This window comes from Rattus rattus, chromosome 7, assembly GCF_011064425.1.
Source record: "Rattus rattus isolate New Zealand chromosome 7, Rrattus_CSIRO_v1, whole genome shotgun sequence".
Taxonomy (NCBI): Eukaryota; Metazoa; Chordata; class Mammalia; order Rodentia; family Muridae; genus Rattus; species Rattus rattus.
The window spans coordinates 91,775,281-91,787,374 of NC_046160.1; the positions used below are offsets into that span (position 1 = coordinate 91,775,281).

General features: G+C 37.1%; 1 protein-coding gene and 1 pseudogene across 1 annotated transcript in view; both read right to left on the reverse strand.

Moving 5' to 3' along the window:
- Window positions 1-12,094, reverse strand: part of LOC116906140 (proline-rich receptor-like protein kinase PERK14) — a 133,659-nt gene that overhangs the window by 44,396 nt on the left and 77,169 nt on the right. The gene's annotated exons all lie outside the window — the stretch shown is intronic.
- On the reverse strand, window positions 2,882-8,727 carry LOC116905569 (annotated as a pseudogene).

A 12,094-nucleotide genomic window follows, 5' to 3' on the forward strand; every position in this document is an offset into this window, starting at 1 on the left:
TTGTTAGTTGTCAGCCTAGCTGTGTTCAGTCAAAGGAATAAAGTGGAGAGAGAAAAAAACAGGACAGATGACATTTCCCCCTAGCCTCTGTGTGTGAATAAGTATATGTATCTGCGTACATAAATTCACATGCACCACACTCATAAAACACAATCACACACACACACACAGGAAAATAAATTAAAACTGAAATGGTGCATGTATGAGATCTGCTAAAATAGGAAATGTTGCTGGTAGAATGATTATGATAAAAAAAAAGACATAAAAACCATAAAAAAAAAACTTGTAAAGAAACAGGAACCACTTCATGCTGCTAGTGAGAATGTAATTAGCATAACCACTAGTAAAAACACTATGGAGTTTTCTTAAAATTTAAAAATAGAAATACCATATGATCCAGAAATCCTACTTCTAAGTATATACAGCCAATGTCTATAAAATCAGTGTGTTAAAGAGATAGCTTTCACACCCATGTTCACTTCTATGATATTCAATTAACACATGAACTGGACAATGAATTACGGTATATGTCTACGATAGAGAACTATTCTGTTGCAAGATATTTGGTCACACTGTAAACCCTGAAACTGTATTGTTTACTGAAAAGAAAAATGTTTCTAGTTGTGATGTAGCCCTGCCTTAGCACACACCTTTAATTCAAGAGCTTTCTTCTTGAATATTGTAAACAGGATTAAATACGTCACATAGGTCAAGAGCAAGCAACCAGTTGACAAGGAATGGACATAGAATTATTAAGAAAAAGAAACATAAGAGAGGAATGGGAAGTCAGGAGGACAGACAGATGTACAGAAGTAGAAGGAGGGACATTAAGTTTGGAACTGTTACGGTTTAAAAAAAAAACAACTAAAAAATAAGGCAGACCGGTTCTGGTTCCTGCAAGTAGTACCCTGGTGGTCGCTCCCTCGCTAGTTCCTGCTCCAGTAGGCCATTGGAACTAGCACTAATTTTTCTCAGCAGCTCCATTGTGCCTCCAACTACTCTCTGATCCAAGTGTTCCATGAGCTGTTCCAGCATGGCACCCTGTCAAGCAGCCCTGTCCTCACTCACAGCTTCCTTGGCAGGTTACTGCCACACCAGTTTCATACAGAGACCACCTAACTAGCTCACTGTCCCTCCCCCTCTCCCCCCCCCTCCCTCTTCCCCTCCCTCCCTCCCTTTCCCCCTCTCTCTGGAGAAAACCATTTTTAATTGAAAAATAAAGCAATACTGTATTGAAGGACATAGACTAAACTAAGTTGAAAGAGAAATGGCTTTCCTAACTGGTACCATGAAAGTGGTATGTCAGCATATTGCTATAGCTTCTCTCCTTTATCCTGATAGGTACTAAACAAGACTACTGAGGCTTTCCCCCCATGGATTAAATTGTAAAATCAATCCTTGTTCTTAATCTACTGACAAAGGAAGAATTTAAAACTTTTTCCCATGTTCAATAAGTTCCTAATGCAAAAAGAGATAATTCTCATGAAAAAGCTATAAATATATTAATATTTAACTCATCCACAAGACTTCAAACAGGATTCCAAAATGATCTCTAGTACAAGTTTCCCTTTAAGTTTGTACATCCCAGGATGATTTAGCAACACACTGGCTAAATTTAACTTCAAAAGAATCCAAGTTATTGCTTCTGTGGCCAGACGTCTCCTTTTAAAGAGTTCATTATATAGACGTTCCTAGAATTATACTCTTGTATGTCAACTCAAAGTGCTAGACACAGTAAACATCACATTCAAGAAATGACAGGAAAAAAGGTATTAAGATGTGGCTTCTTGTGAGTCTATATTACTGAACATAAATAAAGTCATTACTGTATAACTGAAAAAGGTTTTTATAAAACTGTTCCTCCAAAATTAACATTTTTATCAAATCAAGTTAAAAAAAATGTTCATTGTAGAAAAGTCAACAAGGATATTAAAATCAAAATATACCTTTTTTACAATATATGTATATATTAGCAGCAAACTACTTCAGAGATTTTCTTTTGCATTTATTTATTTTAAAGAAAACATCACAGTGTTATTTTAGCATGGAATGTCAGAATTCCCTCTTCACCCTTTACTCTGTGACTTGGCCTTCTCTACATTACTTTATACTAAAGATTAAGAACAAACTTGGTTTTGACTAAAATGTAGTGAAACAGTAGCTGGTAAAATCTCTCACCACACATCAGCTATGAATTACTTTCAAAAATAACAAATGGGCACCGTTTAACACATTTTTCAGGTGTAAAAACAGGCAACCATACCACACAGTATTTTGATTACTGTTTTAAAATCTTGGTAACATACAAAATTTTAAACAAATGAGATAAATACTTCAATCCTATATTGCTTGCCCATTATTAAGACTCATTAATAAAAATTCTATACATAACCTGAAAAACTTGAAGCAAAGATATATATGTGTATATATACATGAAAAAGTCTATGTATATATCCACATACATCTGCAACTTTGGATTTTTAAAAAACTAATTTAAGTGTAACGTATCGTATCGTTCACTGACTAAAACATTTCATCAGCTAGTGAGAAATACTGACTACAAAGAACGGTTGTATAACATATTTGGGCTTACAAATTACTCAACCTAGATTGAAATAACAAACACCACCAAAGAAAACTTTTTCTCTTCTCTTGATATGTTCTTCTAACAGCAAAAGAAGAAACATTTGTACAATATTCTTTCAAAGTAAAATTATTAAAGAAATTTCACTAATCCTCAAAAATACTTAACATTATATAAATACAATTTTCTTATTGTATTCCTCAGCTATGAATGATCTGTACTTTTGAAAACTGGTACTTTTGGACTGGTCCACCTTGTACTTAAAGATTCTACTCTGCAGCTCAACGGCTCAGGTTGCTTAGTTTTATAGGAATCACATCATTCAGAATTCTCTGAACTAAATAGAAGGAACTGTATCAAATATCAAAACCAACTTAAAGAAACATTCAGAATATGTAATACAAGGAAGAAAAAGATAAGAGATATGAAATACAACACTTTCCATGCAGTTAAAGTAACTGTCTAGAGAATGGAATTAGGGTGGCCCACTTTTATTTTCAATTAAAAGTCTAATACAATAGACTGAATTATTATTTTTATTAATATGCACAGCAAATTACTGAAAACGGTGACTTCACGTCCTTAAAGGTGGCACTTGTATTTAGCAAGGAGGCAGAGATGTCTATACACATCATATGTTTACTTGAAAAGACTTCCACAGCAGTTTGATACCGGATTTCCTCATCTAGCTGAAGATTCACAGGAACTCTCTGAAATAGGTGGTTACTATTACAGTAATCCAATAAACACTGTCTGGTGAAACTTGTCTCGACATAAGGGATACTTGAAGGTGGGATGTCCAGAAGAACTTGTATCCTCTTGATAAGTTTCAGTGTTATCAGATGCTGATGTTTCACTCCTATTACTGCTCTTTACTGAATCATGAGAAATCTTAAAGTTTGGAATGCCAGAAGAAATACTATATTCATCCTGATACTACTTAAAAGATTTATAATTTTGTCTAATGCGATAGAATTTTATCTTTTTTGAACAGCATCTACAGCTACCAGAAACCCTCCTCACAATATTTTCAAAATCTATGGCTCTTTCTCTTCCAGTCACACTTCGACGACACAGGGGACAATGTACTCTAACTTTCTCTCATTGAAGTCAGGAAAGATTTTCTATAGAAAACGGGCTGGCAGGTGGCAGTCTGCACCTCCTGACAGACAGGGCAGTAGAAATCATCTTTCCTGTAGAACGTGTCATAAGTCTTGTTGACAAGGCGAGAGGTGGGCAACTGTGCCTGGCAGGAGTCGAGGTGGCAGCAAAGTCTGGAGATAGCCCTCAGAGGCCCTGAGCCCCGCGGCTCCGCACACTCCGTGTCACTCAAGGGCCACAGGCAGAGCAGTGTTCCTAAGCTATCTCCTGGTTTCAGTCCCAGGTGTGCAGGCCTCAGGGGACTAGGACTCAGTGAGGCTCATGGAATACCACAAGCTCCCAACCCCCAGAGTCACAGGGCCTGCAGCATTGCACAGCTTAATGGATAGATGTATTGTGGGCTAAAATCTTAGTTTGACAAGTTCTTTATTTATTATTGGTATTGGTATTAATAAAAAGGATATAAAATTGTTTTATGAATTACCCCACTAAGGCCATGTGGCTCAACAATGCTGGCTAGCTAGGGTTTCTGGCTATTTTTGATATTTAAAACAGGAGGCTCCACTGGTCCCGGCCCATAGCTCCCTGTTCCCAAACCCTGTGGGAGAGAGAGCTCATAACCCAGACTTATGGGCACTCCTGAGACTGCAGGGCAGGAGAGACTGCCACTTCTGCCCACCTTTGCCAACATCCCTAGCACAAGAGGAAACTGTATAGAGCCTCTGGGAACAGGAAGATAGGGGCAGTAAAGCTGCAGGAGCCCTGCAGTCCAGACTGCGACCAGTTATGAACAGACCCTGTCAAACAGCTCCCTGCACCCAAACCCCATGGGAGGGAGAGCTAGGCCTTCAGAGGGGCAGACATGCCTGGGAAACCAGAGGACACTACTCTCTGCCCACATTTCTGACTCTAGAGAAAAACACCTAACACCAGAAGTAGGCGCAGGCCCTTCTGCTTGCTGCCCTCAAAGAGCTGAAATCCAGCCCTGAGGAGTGACTTCAAGCCCGAGACCAGAGGTAATACCAACTTTTCTGCGCCAAGTGACCTGCCTGGTGGACTCAGGACACATTCCCACAGGGACAGCTGAAGACCACCAGACAGGAACGACTACACGCCTGAAAGCAGAACACTCTATTCCCATAACTGGATGAAAGAAAACAGGAAAACAGGTCTACAGCACTCCTGACACACAAGCCTATAGGACTGTCAAGCCACTGTCAGAAATAACACAAGGTAACGCCAGAGACAACCTGATGGCGAGAGGGAAGCACAAGGACCCAAGCAAAAGGAACCAAGACTAAGTGGTATCATCAGAGCCCAATTCTCCCACCAAAGCAAACAATGAATATCCAAACACACCAGAAAAGCAAGATATAGATTTAAAATCACATTTGATCATGATGATGGAGGACTTTAAGAAAGACATAAAGAACTCCCTAAGAGAAATGCAGGACAATACGAGTAAAAAAGTGGAAGCTCTTAGAGAGGAAACACAAAAATCCATGAAAGAATTACAGGAAAACACAATCAAACAGGTGAAGGAATTGAAAATGGAAATAGAAATAATAAAGAAAGCACAAAGGGAGACAACCCTCGATATAGAAAACCAAAGGAATAGACAAGGAGCCGTAGATACAAGCATCACCAACAGAACACAAAAGATAGAAGAGAGAATCTCAGGAGCAGAAGATTCCATAGAAATCATCAACACAACTGTCAAAGATAAGGTAAAACAGAAAAAGCTACAGGCCCAAAACGTACAGGAAATCCAGGACACAATGAGGAAATCAAACCTAAGGATAATAGGTATAGAGAGAGTGAAGACTCATAACTCAAAGGACCAGTAAATATCTTCAACAAAATCACAGAAGAAAACTTCCCTAACCTAAAGAAAGAGATGCCCATAAATATACAAGAAGCAGACAGAACTCCAAATAGATTGTACCAGGAAAGAAACTCCTCCCATCACATAATAGTCAAAATACCAAATGCACAAAACAAAGAAAGAATATTAAAAGCAGTAAGGGGAAAAGGTCAAGTAACATATAAAAGCAGACCTATCAGAATTATATCAGACTTCTCGCCGAGACTCTGAAAGCCAGAATATCCTAGACAGAAGTCAGACAGACCCTAAGAGAACACAAATGCCAGCCCAGGTTACTGTATCCAGCAAAACTCTCAATTAACATAGATGAAGAAACCAAGATATTCCATGACAAAACCAAATTTACACAATATCTTTCTACAAATCCAGCACTAGAAAGGATAATAAATGGCACAGCCTAACACAAGGAGGCAAGCTACACCCTAGAAAAAGCAAGAACCTAATCGTTTTGCAACAAAACAAAGAGAGACAAGCACACAAACATAATCTCACCTGCAAATACGAAGAAAACAGGAAGCAACAATCACTATTTCTTCATATTTCTCAACATCAATGGACTCAATTCCCCAATAAAAAGGCACAGATTAACAAACTGGATACATAATGAGGACCCAGCAGTTTGCTGCATACAGGAAACACACCTCAGAGACAAAGGCGGGAAAACAACTTTCCAAGCAAATGGTCTGAAGAAGCAAGCTGGAGTAGCCATTCTAATATCAAATAAAATCGATTTTCAACCAAAAGTCATCAAAAAAGATAAGGAAGGACACTTCATATTCATCAAAGGAAAAAAATCCATGAACTCTCAATCCTAAATATCTATGTACCAAATGCAAGGGCACCTACATACATAAAAGAAACCTGGGTTGGGGGATTTGGCTCAGTGGAAGAGCGCTAGTAAGCAAGGCCCTGGGTTCGGTCCCCAGCCCCGGAAAAAAAAAAAAAGAAAAGAAAAAAAAAAAGAAACCTTATTAAAGCTTAAAGAACACATTTCACCTCACACAATAATAGTAGGAGATTTTAATACCCAACTCTTATCAATGGACAGATCATGGAAACAAATTAAACAGAGACATAGACAAATTAACAAAAGTTATGAACCAAATGGATTTAACATATTTATAGAAATTCTATCCTAAAACAAAAGTATATACTTTCTTCTCACCACCTCATGGTACTTACTCCAAAATTGACCATATAATTAGTCACAAAACAGGCCTCAACAGATACAGAAAGATAGAAATAATCCAATGCGTCCTATCAGATCACTAAGGGCTAAAGCTGGTCTTCAATAACAATAAGGAAAGAACGCTCACATATACACGGAAGTTGAACAATACTCTACTGAATGATAACCAGGTCGAGGAAGAAATAAAGAAAGAAATTAAAGATTTCTTAGAATTTAATGAAAATGAAGGTACAACATGCCCAAATTCATGAGACACAATGAAAGCTGTGCTAAGACGATAACTCATAACTCTGAGTGCCTGGAGAAAGTAACAGGAGAAAGCGTATATCAGTGGCTTGACAGCACACCTAAAAGCTCTAGAACAAAAAGAAGCAAATACACTCAGGAGGAGTAGAAGGCAGGAAATAATCAAACTCACAGCTGAAATCAGCCAAGTAGAAACAAAAAGGACCATACAAAGAATCAACAGAACAAAAGTTGGTTCTTTGAGAAAATCAACAAGATAGATAAACCCTTAAACAGACTAACCAGAGGACACAGAGAGTGTGTCCAAATTAACAAAATCAGAAGTGAAAAGGGAGACTTAACTACAGAATCAGAGGAAATTCAAAAACTCATCAGATCCTATTACAAAACCCTATATTCAACAAAACTTGAAAATCTGGAGGAAATGGACAATTTCCTAGACAGATACCAGGTACCGAAGTTAAATCAGAACAGATAAACCAGTTAAACAACCCCATAACTCCTAAGGAAATAGAAGCAGTCATTAAAGGTCTCCCAACCAAAAAAGAGCCCAGGTCCAGACGGGTTTAGTGCAGAATTCTATCAGACCTTCATAGAAGACCTCATACCAATATTATCCAAACTATTCCACAAAATTGAAACAGAAGGAGCGCTACCCAATTCCTTCTATGAAGCCACAATTGCTCTTATACCTAAACCACACAAAGACCCAACAAAGAAAGAGAACTTCAGACCAATTTCCCTTATGAATATCGATGCAAAAATACTCAATAAAATTCTGGCAAACCGAATCCAAGAGCACATCAAAACAATCATCCACCATGATCAAGTAGGCTTCATCCCAGGCATGCAGGGATGGTTTAATATCTAATGGAAAACCATCAACATGATCCATTATACAAAAAACAAACTGAAAGAACAAAACCCATGATCATTTCATTAGATGCTGAGAAAGCATTTGACAAAATTCAACACCCCTTCATGATAAAAACTGGAAAAGAATAGGAATTCAAGGCCCATACCTAAACATAGTAAAAGCCATATACAGCAAAACCAGTAGCTAACATTAAACTAAATGGAGAGAAACTTGAAGCAATCCCAGTAAAATCAGGGACTAGACAAGGCTGCCCACTCTCTCTACTTAATCAATATAGTTGTCAAAGTCCTAGCCAGAGCAACCAGACAACAAAAGGAGATCAAAGGGATACAGATTGGAAAGGAAGAAGTCAAAATATCACTATTTGCATATGATATGATAGTATATGTAAGTAATCCCAAAAGTTCCACCAGAGAACTACTAAACCTGATAAACACCTTCAGCAAAGTGGCTGGGTATAAAATTAACTCAAAGAAATCAGTAGCCTTTCTCTACACAAAAGAGAAACAAGCCGAGAAAGAAATTAGGGAAACAACACCCTTCATAATAGTCCCAAATAATATAAAATACCTCAGTATGACTTCCACCAAGCAAGTGAAAGTTCTGTATGATAAGAACTTCAAGCCTCTGAAGAAAGAAATTGAAGAAGACCTCAGAAGATGGATTTTTTTGGTCATCATCGTTCTTGTCATATACCCCATTCCAGGCTAGGGAACCAGTATTTTATCTATCTATCTATCTATCTATCTATCTATCTATCTATCTATCTATCTAATCTCTACATATTGTGTTTTTCTCTCTGCTTGACTTATTTCATAGGTCTCATTGTCCTATAATTTACCCATGTTTCCATCAAGATGGTTTTCCCTTTTTTTTTTTTCCTATTTTATAAAAGGCCGAATGAATACTGTTGTTTTTAACAAAACCTCAATCACTCGATTTTATCAATGAAAACTCAGGATCCAGACGCTGGGATGAAAGGCAGTTCAGAGAGGCAGAGGGTACATGATTCTGAAGACATCAGAAGAGGGTGTGGGATCCTCTGAAAGTGGAGTTACAGGTGAAAGTAAGCTACCATATGGGTATTGGGACCTAACCTGGGTTCTCTGCAAAAGTTCTTAATCTCTGAGCCATCTTTCCAGCCCTAAATTCCTTTTTTTAAGGCAAATGAAAAATGTCTATAAATTTACTATGCTTTAAAGTATCAATGACAGAATATCAGCACAATTTTAACAATCTTTTATTATCTCACTGAGTTGAAAAGGCAAGAACTCAACTCAATATTCAGAATTTTCTGACCAAAGAAACAGAAACTATGGTTCAAGAACAGAGAACATAAACGTAGGAAAACACTGAATGATAATAGATGGAGTGGTGTACACTATAAGTAGTGCAAGCAAGCTTTTGATAGAACTCACTCTGTTTAATGTACTAGAAAGAGAATATATTTAAGGCTCAAATTCAATTGCTATTTCCAAGCAAGGAAATTTTTAGAGTCAAAACACCTGCTTACTCACATTGCTTCATTTCTTTTGAAATCAAATAAAAAGCAATTACATTTAAATATAAGTAATAAAAATAACTGAATAAACATACTTCTTTCTATTCTCTGGAAATAATATGTAGTATATAATGCTAGTGACTCAGTAGATGGCACTGTTCCCATTAAATCAAAATGGGTCAGATAATCTGGCTTGAAATGCTGTGAGGAAATAGGACACATAGGATGAAACAAAAACACTAATGTGTTCTTAACTGAAAATGTAAAACAATATTCTGACCATTTATATTAACACTCAAATCTGAAATATGCCCTGCACATGCCTAGCAACTCTGTAGCACTGTCCTCCTTCTTTATGTGTGTTCCAGAGGGCAGGTTCCTGTAGTAAGCTGCTGAAATATCTAACTAGGCCTCACACTCATTTTTAAGTGTGTAGTATAAAGACTATCTTCATAAACATTTTTTCTTTTTACTCACTGGCAGAACTACCAACATTTTTTCCCTTTAAAAATAGATATTTTTCCCTCACATGATATATCCCCTCCCTCTATTTCTCCCAACTTCTCCCCACCTCCCCTCTGATCAGGGTCTACATCCCCCCCTTTTCTGTCTCATTAGAAAGCAAACAGGCTTCTAAAGGATAATAATAATAATAAAATATAACTAGATAAAACTGAAACTAACACATTGGAATAAAACCAAACTAACACAAGGAAAACAACACAAGAAAAGGCACAAGAAACAAATATAGACCATGACTCACTCATTTGCACACTCAAAAATCCCTTCAAATACTACACTGGAAGTCATAATACATATGCAAAGGACCTGTAGTATAAATTACATATAATAAAATTATATGATAATAGTAAAATTACAAATATGTATACATATGCAATTTTTAAAAGATAACCTTTTTTAAAGGGGAAAACTCTGATATACTATTATGTGAACGGAGCATCTAAAGCTGCCACTGCGTTTGTTCTCTATTGGTCATATATGCTGACAATGCAGCCTATCTTTCTTTCATCTGGCCATCCTAACTTGAGTTCCCTAGGAGCAGGAGTAGATTTTATGTTTTTTTTTTTTCTTTATCCCATAACACATTTTATAGATTCCACCATAGGTGTTTATACTTAATACTGCCTCAAGAAAAATCTACTTAACAATGGCACAAGATAAAGTCCATCACTAAACTCAGCAAAACATATTCAATAGTTGCTCACTAAATGGGGTTGAGACATTATTAAACCAAAACAACAAAAGTAATACTGATAAAATCTATAACCCAGATAGAAATTTAACTTGCCAATTTTATGTTCATGCTCTTAAGTTAGAAGATTATTATGTCCATAAGGAAAGTAATTAATGTAATTTAAATAGGATTGTAAGGCCATAAACAATGTAAGCAATTATTTCATTCATTCAGTCAAAATATTTACTGAGAACTTACAATATACTACATGGCTTCATAGTTATAGATTAAAAGAAAAAGGTTATGGTGTCTTAAGGAAATCGAGGCATTCCTGCATCTAGCAGCTCATATGCCACACACCACCACACTCCTCCCCATTAGCTTTCTTTTTAGAAGTTCAGACAGAATGGTCAGGACACTTGAAGATTTTGGTTAAAAGTGACTTGGTACTAAATAGCCTTATTTATTCATCTTGGTATTAGTATTCTAGCACTGACATTTGAAAGAGCTAACTTCTCTCAGTGCTATACTAGCATCCCAAAGCCCTGAGACTGCTAATATGATTAAAAGGGAACATCAACTCCAGGCTCTAATGTGGCTCTAGAGCAGAGGTTCTGGAGCTTTAATACAGCTCCTCGTTACTCTTGTTGCTACTTCATAACTGCAACTTTTGCTACTGTTATGAATTGTAAAGTCAATACCTCATATGCAGGATATCTGATATGTGACCCCTGTAAAAGGGTTGTTCAAGCCTCAAAGGTTGAGAACTGTTGTTCTAGTCCCAGTTTATTCTAGTCCTGTATGGCCAAAACTACAGAATCAGGTTTTGCATTGACATTTGTTTGTTTTCTTACCAGTCCTGTATCTGAGGAACCTAGAAATCTGTTACATGGCAGAATTCTGTGCAAGATGATAATTATATTTTTATGATGGTATACTTACATTAAATTATCTAATATGTCCTATTCATATATTTGGAGTTGGTTCAATCAGAAAATTCAGTGTCAACATGACTATTTTAAAGGCAGCCTATCTGGTAATGTCGTTCAGCTACCCTCACACATTCAGTTTAACTGTCAAAGGCTACTGTAGTGAGAATTTTGGTTTCCTTTAAAACCCAGTTATATGAATATGTTTTTGTTTTAATCCCAGGTATGAGATATGGGGTTGCTTTAGAATATCCACCAGGGCCTCTAACTATAATTATCTAGTGCTCTAGGAGGAGCCCATGACTTTTACCAACTAGCGATAGTTTACACTGGGGACTCTGAAAGTTATAAATGCAAGAGCCCTTAGAGAGCCTGTGGCAGCTGCTGTTCCCATGTCCTTCCTGCTGATCCCTGTTGCTGGGTTCAATATTGCTGAATTACTGGCTGGGGATATTTTGACAGTGAAGTTTGGACTTGGCCTGGGAACTGAAAGTCCCTAGTCAGTAGGAAGTAGTCTAAAGGTCTATGCCCCTTTTCCCTTCTAACATTCTTTCCATCCTACCTAATGCTGAGGAATTGAAAGGGAT